General features: G+C 42.6%; 1 long non-coding RNA gene across 2 annotated transcripts; it reads right to left on the bottom strand.

The window, feature by feature from the left end:
* Positions 1-2,757: 2,757 nt before the first annotated feature.
* Positions 2,758-12,005, bottom strand: LOC106028251 (uncharacterized). 2 transcript variants are annotated; one of them, XR_001201858.3, is made up of 5 exons: positions 11,488-12,005; positions 11,200-11,306; positions 5,569-5,710; positions 5,209-5,305; positions 2,758-3,102 (listed from the first exon to the last, which is right to left on the bottom strand). It is a non-coding gene; the product is annotated as an uncharacterized LOC106028251 (long non-coding RNA). The 2 variants fall into 2 exon arrangements; XR_010049661.1 differs by having other exon boundaries at positions 5,569-5,671.
* Between the last annotated feature and the right edge of the window lie 726 nt (positions 12,006-12,731).

Here is a 12,731-nt window from a genome sequence, read left to right as displayed (position 1 = left end):
TCTTTCTCTTCCCTTAGCATTTCCTTTGCATTTCCAATTAAATTTAAAATCAATTTGGCAAATCCCACTAATGAAAACATTGTTGAGGGTTGGGGGTATGATTGGTGGTAGATTGTGTGCCTAGCACCCACAGGCTCTTGGTTTGATCGAGACCCTGTCTCAAAAAAAAGACAAAAAATTTAAAAAAAAGAAATTTGTTTTTTGAATTCTGTGTTAATATTACATTGAATCTGGAAATGAGTTTAGGGAAAATTGACACATTCAATAACTGTTTTCCAGTCTATAAACACAGCATTTAGAATTGCTTTCGAAAACATTTTACAGCTTTCTGTGTAGAAGTTTTTTTTTTTTTTTTTTTTTTTTTTGGCTAGAATTAGAACTAGGTATATTATTATGCTAGAACTAGGTATATTGTGGGGCTTTTATTGGTACTGGGTATTGAACTCATGACCTCATACTTGCCAGGCATCATGCATTTATGCCACGGAGCTAAATTCCTGGCCTGGCATATTATGTCTTTTTTTTTTTTTTTTTTTGTCTTTTTGAGACAGGGTCTCGCTCTGCAGTTCAGGCTGGCCGTGAGCTCACTTTGTAGCCCAGGCTGGTCTCGAACTCGCGACGATCCTCCCGCCTCAGCCTCCCGAGTGCTGGGATTATAGGCATGAGCCACCACGCCTCGCTGGCATATTATGTTCTTAATGATACTATAAATTATATTTAAAATTTTCAATTTCCTATTCAATTTCCTATACAAGTATATTGAAATACACTGAAATTTTGTCTACAGAACGTAGAGACTTCTGGTTAGGAATAGCTGCAAGATGAGATTGCCCCAAATTTGGAAGGCAAAAGTAAAGCAGCGGCCAGGCTTACTCTAAAGACTGATGTAGTCTTTCTGATGGCCTTTCTGATGGTCCGCTATGGTTCTGCAGATGTGCTGGCGGCCCTTGTCAGTCTGGGCAGTAGCTGGACCCTCAGCTCTTTGATTCCGGTGGGATCTTTTCCTTCAGCATCTTCAGACACTGGGCCCAGGGTGACCGAGCTTCCAGGGCAGGTCACTTGTGGCTGTGTCGTTGGTGGCTTGGAGACTGAGTAAGGCGCGTGCGTGTGTGTGTGTGTGTGTGTGTGTGTGTGTGTGTGTGTGTGTGAGCGAGAGGGAGACAGAGAGAGAGAGAGGGAGAGAGCATCCCCACTGATCTGTATGAGTTCTGGTTCACTTTCTCTTTCCCACTTCATGTCCATCTTCATGTGAGCAGGTGGCCAGCACCAGCTGCATAAGACGTTGCCAAATAGACATTGTTTTTACAGCTCAACTGTGTAAGCTCAAACCTCTAAAATAAATCCATTATTCTATAGCATTCCTAAGCTTCTGCTTCTCTGATCCAACCTCTAATATCTCCACAGTTTATCTCTAAATTATAGATTTTTCTCCTTGCTTTACCCCGCATGCCAGGACCTCCAGCATGGAACGGCGAAGGTCAGAATTCTTGCCTCAGTCCTGGTCATATTTCATTATTAGATATGATGTTTGCAGTCTGTTTCCCCCCTTTTCTTTGCAGAAATGTTTTATCATGTTAAGAAAGTTTCATTCTGGGCCGAAGATTTAGCTCAGCGGCATAAGCGCCTGCCTTGCAAGTGTGGAGTCATGAGTTCGATCCTTGGTACAAAAAAAAAAAAAAAAAAAGAAAGTTTCTGGGCCAGGTGTGGTGGCACACATCTGTAATGCCAGCATTATAGGTTGAGGCAGGAGAATGTTTGTAAGTTCAAGGTCAGCCTAGGCTACATGGTGAGACTTTGTCCCAAAAAGACAAAAACAAAAACAAAAATGAAAAATTTTGTCACAAACAAACCAACCTTCCATTCTATTCCAGGTTTACTAAGAGTTTTATCATAAGTAGTGCTGAATGCATTAAATGTCCTTATTTCACTGATAGAAATATCAATGAATGATATTTCTACTTTGTTCTGTTAGTTGGTGAAATATATTATTTATATTAAGCTTTGTTTTTAATATTTCTTTTTAATTTTTTCACACAATTTGCGTGCAAGATTGGCCTATAATTTTCCTTTCTTGAATATGCTTGTTAAATAAATCTTGGTGGTAAGGCTATGCTAGCCTCACAAAGTTATGGGGGAAATGTCCTCTCTTTTTAAACTCCAGAAGAATTTTGAGATGATTGCTTTCACTGACTAATTGGCTTAGCTGGTGGGCTCTCTGGCCCTGGAATTTCTCTATGTGAAAGTTATTAATTGGTAATTTCTGGGCTTTCTAATGATGTGAAAATGCTAGATATACCGTACTTCAGGTTTTAAATTTTGACATTTTCCTGAGCCGGTAATAAGCAATACCAGCCCCGTGATGAAGTGCGGATGCTCTCCAGCACTGGGTTGCCAGCGTGTTTTGGGTACTGTGTTTGTATTTTCACATTCTGTGCATGTGCGTGGACAGGAGACACTGAGCACTGTCCTATGGGACAGGCTTGGCGCTAGCTGGCCCTGCCATCCGTAGGCTAATGTGAGTGTCCTGAGCACACCTGAGGTAGGCGAGGCTGAGCTATGACTTTTGGGTTTGATGTATTAGACATGCTTTTCCTTAATAACACTTTATATTTACAGTGGGCTTATCAGGACATAAGTTGAAGAAAATCTTTATGTATGTGTTTGGACCTATCAGAAAGTACCACTTTGGCTGCATTCTGTGAATCTTAATATGTCGTATTTTATTTAGTCAAAATGAATTCTTATTTTTTATCTCAGCTCTGGCCCAGAGGCTCCATGCCAGCAACCCAGAGAGATTCAGTGAGCCCAGAGTGTCCTGGAGAAGAAGCCATGCCACCCTCGGGGGAGCATCTGTGAACTGCTGCCCGGTGACTCTCTGCCACTCCAGGAATCCCAGATCGGAGGGACCCAGGTGCTCTGTCCAGTCCACTACACTGAGGCACTGGCAGCCACTTCAGGAAGCCCCTGGGACGCCGCGGAGGGAGTGAAGGCAGGACAATGTCAAGATGGAGTAGCAAAAGACAATCTCAGAGCTTAGGCCACACGGAACAAGTTCAATAGAAATTAGAAGTCACATGCCTGAAATTTCTGAAAAGACAGCACCTGAAATAAAGAAGCGAATTAGTTCTTGTGTTTTTAGCTAATTTTATATGCCTGTGTTAGATGGTCAGGCAGCTATTTTAAAGATAACAAGATATATTATGGTAGCCATTGCTGGTTTCCTGTTACCTTTTTTTTTTTAAATCAGTCCCGGGGATCGAACTCACAACCACCTGCTTGAAAGGCAGGTGCTTATGCCACTGAGCTAAATCCTTAGCCAAACCAGTTCTTTTTTTTTTTTTTTTTTTTCCGGTCTTTTTCATTTTTATCAGTACCAGGGATCGAACTCATGACCACCTGCTTGCAAGGCAGGTGTTTATGCTGCTGAGCTAAATCCCCAGCCCCTCTTTATCTTGTTTTGAAGTCCTGCATTGTTTTCATTGTTTTGTTTTGATTAGCTTTATTCTGTTTTATTTTGTTTGGTTTTATTCTCTTTAAAATAAAAAATAGTATTCTCATTTTCACTGATTGAACTTTGACCTATGAGATTTTGGGGAACATACTGATGGAATTAATATAAGAATAGACATTTAGGGCTGGGGATTTAGCTCAGCAGCAGAAGTGCCTGCCTTGCAAGCAGGCAGTCGTGAGGTCCCTGGTACCGATAAAAAGGAAAAAGATAAAAAAAAAAAAAATAGACATTTATTTTAACAGGGTTCAGAAATAGACCCTACAATTGATTTTCAATAAAGGTGCAAAGCAATACCATGGAGGAAAGGTTATTCTTTTCAACAAGTGGTACTGGAAAAACTAGATAGATATCTGCAGAAAAAACATGAACTTCAACCTTTAGCTCAAGCCATGTATAAAAATTAACTTGTAATGAGTAACGTCTGAAACTTTGAAACTTTTTGAAGAAAATAAAAGATAACATCTCTATGATTTTGGAGTAGGCAAAGGTATCTTAAAGAAGATACAAAACTAATAATCATGGAAGGAAAGGAGAATAAATTGTGCCTCACTGGGATTTAAAACTTTTGTGTTTTGGAAGACTCGGTTAAGAAAATGAAAAGGTGCAGGATATGGTGGTTCACGGTGGCCTGTAATCCCAGCACTTGGAAAGCTGAGGTGGGAGGACCATTGCAATGTGAGACCAGGCAAGCAAGAGTTGCCTCAACAAACAAACAAACAAACAAACTATATATATACACAGAGAACAGAGAGGGTAAATCAAAAAATGTATAATACTTCAGGAAAAGGAAAACTTTTATAAATACTTCAATACTAAATTTACTGAGACATGAGATTAGTACAAGTTACAGTTACAAAATTGCTCACAGTGGCGGCCATCGGCTTCTGTACATTTTTTATTAATGTGGTAAACTGCTGCTTGGGTGACCTTGGTCACTGAGGTTGCTACACATGCATTTTTAGTTTCTCTTCTAAGGGCCGGCAGTGTAGTGGGTTTTCTGTGGTATGCAGCATTCTCTAGGTCCCCCATACGAAGGTAACACGTCTGTTACAAAACATCATACTAGTTTTCTTTCCCTGTGTGTACATTTTTTGGTGGACTCTATGTATATACATGTGCATTGCAAAGATGAAAGGGAGCCTGTAGGTTAAGATGTACTTAGGGGCTGCAGCCGCCCCAAGGGGGAGCCACCAGGGTCTCCTGAGATCTGTGCCATGTTGGAACTTAGGATGCTGGGAACCAAGCAACCAGCCTGCCTCCCTGCTAAGCAGTAGTGAGCCTACTGATGCACGGGCAAACATCTCACTTCCCCTGCCCTCCTTTAGCAAATGGGAACCAGCGATCTGAGCATCTCTTGGGAGGTTGACCATAACAAATAAGGGGGATTTCCTTCTACCATCTTTTTGAAGGCAAATATTTTTACTACTGTTTTGCTTTATTCTGATGAATGGTACTGCTCTATTCAATATTCTGTTTTGATAAGTTCTATAATGTTCTGTACTTCATTTTATTTTGCTATATGTGATTGAAAGAACAACTATTGTGAAGATAACGAGATATGGGGCTGGGGATTTAGCTCAGCGGCATAAGCGCCTGCCTTGGAAGCCGGCAGTCATGAGTTCGAACCCTGGTACCGATAAAAACGAAAAAGCCAAAAAAAAAAAAAAAAAAAAAGATAACGAGATATACTGTGATACCTAATTCTGTTATCCCGGTAACCTGCGGTGAAGTTCTGTACCAATTTCACGCACTGTCTCAAATGGCTTTGTTCTGTCTTGTTTTGTATTTCACTACCTTAAAAAAAAAAAAAGATATACTTAAGAAACATTAGCCAGCTATACATTTTAGACCTTATTTGGACCCCACGTCAAATAAGTACACAGAAAACATGTTATCACGTTTGACACAATACATCTTCCATGTGGTTGGGTTCTGCATGCACAGATTCAACCACTGGCTGATTGAAAATTATTAGAAAAAATGCATCTGTAATGCACATGAACAGATTGCTCTCCCTGTCATTATTTCCTAAACAATACAGTACGGGGATTACTTACATGGCATTACACTGAGAAGGTGTCACCGGTCATGTAGGGATGGTTTACAGAGGACTTGAGGGTCTTTGGATTTTGTTCTATGCAGTCTTGGAACCGTTCTCTCCTGGATACAGAGGGAAGACTTGATCTGGAAACTTTAATACTGGATATTTGATATAGAAGAGATGTGAATTTTTTTAGATATGATAATGGCACGACAGTGTTAAGATAAGAAATGGGAGGCTTCAGGCAGATGGCTTGATACTCTGGGTTCCTACTAACCATGTTAAAGTCTGACTCCCTTTAATTTCTCATATACAAAACCTGAGCCCCTCATAGATGGCCAGCTGGGCATTAGTTATATGCCTTAAACTTCTCATTCTAACTAAGGCGATTGCTCAGACTGTGACCAATCACTGAATTTCTTGGCTGTCTCCAGTCACGTGCTACAAACCTGCTTCTTTCCCTCCTCAGCCATGTTCCAGCTGGAATTCATGAATTTCTGTCCGCTCAAATGAGCTCCAACATTTGAATGTGCCAAAGTGTGTTATGTATTTATTTATTTATTTGGTCTTTGTTTTTGTTACTGGAGATTAAAACCCAGGGCCTTCAAGATGAGCTACCTCCCAAGTCCCTTTTCTGTTGTTTATCTTGAAGCAGAATTTTTTGTTTGTTTAGTACTGGGAATCGAACTCAGGACCTTGCGCTTGCCAGGCAGGTGCTGTGCTGCTGAGCTATATATGGCCCTGTGATCTTCCTGGGGCAGCCTTTAGTAGTGCTGGGATTACAGGCGTGCACCACCATGCCCTCAGTCAAAAATTAGATTTGTGAACAAAATGATCTGATATCTTCAGTTTGTTTCAAAATAATATTGAGTGGTTAGAGGAAGTCATAAATGAAAAAGGCTGACTGGGACATGACGGTCGTTGAAGTTGGGGGATAATTGCATTGATATTATTTTTTCATAAAAAATAAAAGTATATTATATACTTTTGTGCACATTTTTGTATGTTTAGAGTTTTCAATAGCAAAAAGCTAAAAATGCCTTTCATTTGCGTGAATCACGAGAACAGAGTCGAGGTACAGAATGAGCCCCCTGTCTGAACGCTAGCTTTTCTGTTTATTTTCTATCTGATGTGAGCTGGGTAGCTGGCGAGATTGCTGCAGCTTCCTCCCTCAGGCAACTCTCCCCATCTGTAAAAGTCACGAAAATTAAATGATGTCATGCATTCAAGTGCTTTTCAAAGACCTTGGCACAGGGTCCAGGTTGTGAGTTCCATGAAGTCAGACACGACGTCTCTGCCTGTTTTCTCAGAGCAGTGTTGGGTACATAACAGGTGCCCTTTAAGTGTTCAGCCTCAGTTTTCATGTTTAATCAAAACACTTTATTAAATAAATGAATGAATGAATGATGCTCCAAATTCTAGGTTTCAGATCCCAACACTGTACCATCCTTGATCATTTATTCAATAACTAAAATTTACAATGAGTAAGTGAAGGAAAAGTAGGAGACATGTCCTGAAAATTATCTAATTTATATAATCCTGTTTAATTTCACCTCGTCACCCATGCTCAAATGGAATCTATTATAAGTTGTTACAGATTCTCTCTCTTCTGCCCCATTAGCACTAGGTAGCACTTTAGGTACAAAAATGAGCCGAGCCAGACCTGGAAGTGTTTTAGGTTTTTCCATGTAGCACCTTCAGGCTCCACCAGAGGGAGCTCTATACTGCTAGAGTTGCTGAGATGCGAGCTAGATTGGAGCTGTTTAGCGACTCGTTTAGCAAAAGGATGGAGCTTCTGTATGGGCCAGCACTTTGAGGTGTAGGTCGTGGGCCCTCATCATATGAACACAGCAGACAGAATACATGAAAGTGAATGCAAATAAGGAATTATTTGTAAAAAAAAAAAAAAAAGAAAAGAAAAAGAAAAGGTTTAAGGAGCCCGAAAGGATCACGAAAAGCCTTAATTTGTGAAAAGAAGCTAGATGTGGTTAATTCCAGCATTTGGGAGGCTGAGGCAGGAGGACTGCTGTGAAGCCAGCCAAGATTGCATAGTGAGACCCCATCTAATTTTTAAAAAATCTATGAAAAGCAAAAGAGCTGTTAATTCTACGACCAATCCAGTAAGTTGACAGGTCTGAAAGTAACCTTTAGAAGTTTACTGTATTGTAGTTACACACAAAGCAACTTAAAGGATCCTCAGTGACTGTTTATATACCTTACAGGGTTGTTGTCTTTATGATTTTTAATGGGGGTTTGGTTTGGGTCACTTATTTTTTTTCTTTTTTTCTTTAATTTGATCTCTGTTCTTTTTAAGAGTCTATCGTATTCTCAAAAGCATCATAAAGGATCTAAAAAACTAAAGTAAATCCAAGCTTCTAAAGCAAGTCAGGAAGAGTTGTTCTCAAAGAGCTTGAGCTAATGTCAGCATCATCACAACAAAAGCTGCACCCAAGATGGCGACTTTAGCGATCACGTTGTTCCTTGCCTTTCTTTACAAACTTTCCTTTCCTCTTGGTCCCTAAGGGTGCAGCTCAGCTGACACTGATGCTGGGAGGGCCGGGGAAGAAAGAGGCAAAGACTCGTCCCTTTCACCCTCCCGCCTTGTTGGGGGGACTGAACCCAGGGCCTTCACATCAAGCCTTTTTTATTGTTTTGAGACAGGGTCTTACTAAATAGCCTAGATTCCCAGAGTGGGCTCAAATTTGCGATCCCCCTGCTTCAGCTTCCCAGGGTGCTGGAGCTATAGGCACCTCTTGGTCTCTTGACTTGGTCTCCCTCTCCCCACTGAGGGGGGGACAGGTGATGGGCAGCTTTCCCTTTGACTCACTGGAGAAGATTCACACCCCATTGTTTCCTTGGACAAGCGGAGCACCGGAGCCGACCAGTTCAACCTGCTCCTCCCCTGGGGGCATCAGGGAAAGAGGGAGGCAGCGGGGCTGGAGCCTGAGCTCACTCAGCACCTAGGCAGAGCACGCTGGGCCTGTGTCTCTGAGCTTTCTCAGGGAGCCTGGCCTTTGGGAATGGCGCGGGTTTCCAGTCTATGGAGCACTTTGAATCAGAACGATGGACTCGTAGGATGCAAAGGGCTGACAGGGTCCTTGGAGGTCTCTCAGTCCAGCCAAGTGTGGAGGTCCATGCTTTTTGTTTGGGTACTGAGAATTGAACCTAGAGCCTTTGGATAAATCGATATCCCCAGTCTATTATTATTATTAATTTTTTTTAAAGGGACTTGCTAAATTGTCCAAATTAGGCTCCAACTTTCCATCCTCCTGCCTCAGCCTCCTAGAGTGCTGGGATTACAGGTGTACACCACCATACCTGGTGGCTTGGGGTTTCTGATTAATAGCTACAATGGTTAAATTCTGTTTGACTGTTACAGAGGCCTACAAATTCTGTATGTAAAAATGCTAAAGAAACTAAGCAAACAAAACCCACAATGGTGGTAAGCTTTTGGTAAAACTCTCTCTCTTTGGGTTTGTCAAGAAATAAGGATTTTGAGGCAAAATGTACGCTTCCTCCGTTACCCCCAAAGCACCCCCCTCTGCTGATCAGAGCTGTCCCCTCACAGACATTCAGTGCTGGATGTCAAATACCGCATTCGGTCAATGAGACTGGCATTTCTAAAGAAGCCAATAATGAGTATTAATGATTCTAACTGTTTCAAGGAGCTATAAAATATTTTATAAGACTATCCCTTCTATTCCTGGTTTGGGATTCTCTTCCTTTGTATATACTCTGCATATTCTTTTTTTTTTTTTCCTTTTTGAGGCAGAGTTTTGCTATGCAGGCTGGCCCCGAGCTCACTTTGTAGCCCAGGCTGGTCTCCAACCTGAATGATCCTCCTGCCTCAGCCTCCTGAGCGCTGGGATTACAGGTATGCACCACACCCAGGTTATACCCTTATTAAAATGTAAAGTCATTACTGTAAAGACTTCTTTTTCTCTAGTCAGGTTTTCATGCACCACCAGTGTGTAGTCAGACGCATTTCCAGAAAGTGAGCACACCAGTGTGACATGCACCAAAACCACAGTCCCGGGAGCAGTGTGTCCCCGCTCTGGCTGCGGTCCTCCACTCCGTGGTGGTCACTGGCTTCCTTCTACCTCAGATTTGTTTTTGCCTGTGTTGAACTCGATGTAAGTGACATCCTATAACGGCTATTTATAGTTTTTAAAATCGCCAATATTTACAGAATAAAGTATTTCACATAAAAGTCCAGGTTTTTCCTTTTTAAAAAATGTGAGAGGCTCTTTGTGGTGAGGATACGTGGTTCCATGTCTCGGCTGAATCAGTGTGAACATTTGGTTGTGAGAGATTGCACTGGACTTGTGCAAGACGTTACCACAGGGGGCGCTGGGGAGAGGGTGCGAGGGACCTCTCCGAATGGCTGCTTACAATCTCAGTATCTCAAAATTAAAAGTTTAATTTAAAATGAGAAACAGCGTGTTGAACGGTTCACAAACAAAGCCAACAGCTGTGGAAATACCAGGGTTGACTTTCTCGTGGTGACACTGGCTGGAGCAAGGCGGGACAGGGCTCTCATTTGCCGCTGTCCCCTCCCTCCTAGTGTCCCACAGCCGGCCAGCTCCACACTTGTGCCAGCTGCCTCCTCCCGGGCCTGGGTCAGGGCCAGGTAAGAAGCAGGAGCCACAAACACTCTCTCTGTCTCCCTATCTCTGTCTCTCTCTCACTGTTTTTTTAAGGTACGGTCTATTTCAGGCTCACATTTCCTCAATCCTCTTCCCCATGGAGACCTTTCCAGACTGGGGTGTATTAACCTTGTCTGTTTGGCTTCAGTTTCCATTTTATATCTTGGGAGGGATCCTGAGGGAGGCTGCGTGGTGCTCAGCTAGCTGGATGCCGTCTACAATCAGAACCACCATCGTGAGACCATTTTCAGCGACGGTATCTTCTGATTTCTAACTTTCCTGACTCCTTAACTGACTCCTTTTACGTGCTCCTCAGCTGGCTGGGTTTAGGTGCTGACACTGCAACCTTGTACAGCTCACTTTATATCCGTGAGGGACAGCACCATCAGGAAGACTGAGATCATCTGTGTTTCCTAACACAGCAAACTCAAGTGTGGGATCGCATTTTTTCCAGTCCATGGTATGTGGTGCTGAGATCCTGTGGCTCCTGCTGTGTAAACTGTGACACCTACACTCTTCTGTGCCATCCCATGAGTCCTCTGATCATGACTTTGGATGTTCCTGCGTGGTCAAATTATTTTAAAATGGTTAAAGTTATTTAATTGAGTAATTAAATTTTTTTTTGAAGGGGCTGGGGATTTAGCTGGTATAAGCACCTGCCTTGCAAGCAGGCGGTCGTGAGTTTGATCCCTAGTACTGATAAAAAAGAAAAAGACAAAATTTTTTTGAGACAGGGTCACTCTATGCAGTTCAGGCTAGACTTGAGTTCACTGGTAAACTGGTAGCCTGGGCTGGTCTCAAACTTGGAACAATCCTCCTGCCTCAGCCTCCCGAGTGCTGGGATTACAAGTGTGCACCACCATGCTTGGCTAATTTAATTTTTTTTTTTTTGGTAGCAGGAATTGAACTCAGGACATTGCACTTACCAGGCAGGTGCTTTACCATTGAGTTATATCCCTGGCCCAGTTAAAATTACTTTTAAATAAACTTTAAATACTTACTGTCAGCTTTTGTAGTTTCCTTGAAGACTAGCGACATATCCTGGGGGAGTCTTCAGACTATTTTTTGGGGTGTTATTGTCCCAAGTTTTGTCAGTAATCAGAAAGTCCTGGAAAGATAAGTAAGATTAAAATAAAAAACAAAACAAAACAAAAATAACTTGTTCCACGTTAGCACACTAATGGCCGTGAGAAGCACTTAGCTTCCAACCAAACAGAATTGTTTCATTTTGTTTGACCCAACATTTCCTCTTGAATATGAAATCGTTTTTGTTTTTTTCCATTCAGTACCTAACAATGCTGTGCAGAGTGGTGTTTGTCCTGATGCCAATTCAGGAGACGCTGAGGGTGCAGGTCTCCAAAGTTTCTGAATTTCTGAGAGGGCCCCTCGGTTCTTTGCCACCTTCTTGCCCACCTTTACCCTGGGAGTGAGCCTCCCTTCCTAGGCCTGAGTTACAGATTTTGCAGCTCTCCTTTCCTGTAGTGGTGTCCTGGAGAGTGTCGGTGGCCCCCTCTGCAGCCCTGAGGAGACTGCAGAGCAGGAGGAAGGTTTTCAGTAAATCAAAGGCCTCGGACGGGCGACTGCTGGGGTGAGATCAGGGAAACAGAACTGCTGATGAGGACTGCAAGTCCGATCTTGCCGTGTGCTTCGTCAGCTCCCACTCGCAGGGAGTCTGTGCACGAGCTAATTGCATGCACAGCGCTCCTCCGAGCGCTGGGGTGTTTCCACGGTAAGCACCGTCTCAGCGCTGTTCACGGAACGAGACGCCTGACCGTGTCGGAAAAGGTTGAGATTTTTTCCCACTTTGGCTGGCGCAGTGGGGCTTTTGAGGAAATTCCTCCTTTTAATTAACTTCAAGCTTCCCCTCCACCCCTCCTTCTGTTCTGATTTAAGGGAGAACTTCAAGCAACCACTTCTGCTTACCTGTGCTTATCTGTGTACAATCCCATAATAAGGCCTGTTATGCTTAGAAGAAAAATAAAATAGCTTTACTGCTAGTGCTCCCATTTTACATTTCCATTACTTGTTAGATTTTCCCTGAACTGATTAAAATGTCAGGAAAAACCTTTGAAAACAATGGAGACACAAGATTCTCCTTCCACAGCATTCCTGCAGTCTGCTTTTTACATATGATGCTTCCTTTGCAGAAGAAAGCTTGTGGGTTGGGAATCAAAGCTCAGTTACACTCCTTCCTGGCTTTGTGAACTTGGGCAGGGCGTTGAATGTTGTGGTCTCATCGTCCTCACTTGGGAAATAGAGATATTAGCATACAGTCATCTGAATACTGTATGTTGTAATCCGAGTACTACAATACCTTTTACACCTCACAATCCAGAAAGTTATTTTTGTAATCCCATGGAGACGTCATTGGAATCCCAGCAAGCTAATTCCAATCTACCACCTCCAATGCAACCCACGGTGAGAGTAAAGGCACCAAGACATATTCCAAGTTGTGGGCAGCCAAGGGGTCCTAAGTCCCGTCCAAGTGAGATATATGGAGGGATGTCTTGATCCAGGGCCTCCTCCAGAATTT

The sequence above is a fragment of the Cavia porcellus genome, unplaced genomic scaffold (assembly GCF_034190915.1).
Source record: "Cavia porcellus strain 051 isolate PalLab524CR breed Dunkin Hartley unplaced genomic scaffold, mCavPor4.1 scaffold_9, whole genome shotgun sequence".
Taxonomy (NCBI): Eukaryota; Metazoa; Chordata; class Mammalia; order Rodentia; family Caviidae; genus Cavia; species Cavia porcellus.
The sequence above is the reverse complement of the archived record's forward strand: the minus strand, read 5'-3'. Positions and strand labels throughout refer to the sequence as shown.